Source organism: Condylura cristata, unplaced genomic scaffold (genome assembly GCF_000260355.1).
Source record: "Condylura cristata isolate star-nosed mole 26May11 unplaced genomic scaffold, ConCri1.0 scaffold00034, whole genome shotgun sequence".
Lineage (NCBI taxonomy): Eukaryota > Metazoa > Chordata > Mammalia > Eulipotyphla > Talpidae > Condylura > Condylura cristata.
In genome coordinates this window covers 12,467,635-12,468,524 of record NW_004567135.1, presented here as the reverse complement: position 1 = coordinate 12,468,524, position 890 = coordinate 12,467,635, and positions in this window count along the sequence as shown.

The following is an 890-nucleotide window of genomic DNA, read 5'->3' as shown; positions in this document are numbered from 1 at the left end:
AAAAAAAAAATGAGGCCCCTGGGATCTTCTGGTAGTGCGAGGGGTAAGTCTCAGCACTATGAAGCTGTGTGAAGCCACTGCAACAGGAGTTCAATCCCCGGCCAGGGAGCTGACCCACATGGCACAGCAGACCTCTCCTGTCTCTCCTGCTGCTCCCCTCAGCAATGTAATTTGATAGATCTGACTGGTCTGCTCCCCACTCTGTCTCTGGTGATTGCTCTCACCCTGCCCCCCGCAACTCTAGCCTGTACCCCAGTAAAGATCTTTAAAAAATAAAAATCAGTTCCCTTCCCTAAAGACCTTGGGCTTAGTTTCGCCCTGACGGATGGTAGGTTGAAATTTTGGAGTACTGGAAAAAAGGATAAGAGAGGGCTATTGCTAGGGCAGAGGGCCACAAATGTCATAGGCGGGGCTAAGGATGACTCCCAGTCCTCTGACATGGGCCTCTGGGAGAAAATGCACAGGGGCAGAAGGGGTACTTCAGGAAGGTCCATTCAGATTAGAAAGAGAGTGGATGGAGCTACCAGTGTTTGTCCTGAAAACAGCTTCAGTGAAGTCATGGGAGCAGGTGCCAGGATTCAGAAATCCAGGAGTGGACGGAGCAGTGGTGGTGAGGCAAGTAGGTATTTTCAAAGAATCTTGGAACTAAAGAGCAGGCGAGAGATACAGGTAAGAGCTAAAAGGGCCTGTGAGGTGAAGGGATTTATTATTATTATTATTATTATTATTATTATTATTATTATTTTTAAAGATTTATTTATTTATGCATACAGAACTGGGGTACAGGCCAGAGGGGCAGAGAGTGAGAGGATTCACCAGAGACAGAGCAGGGAGCAGAACAGGCAGATCGACAAAGTACACTGCTGAGGGGAGCAGCGGGCGGGCCAGGA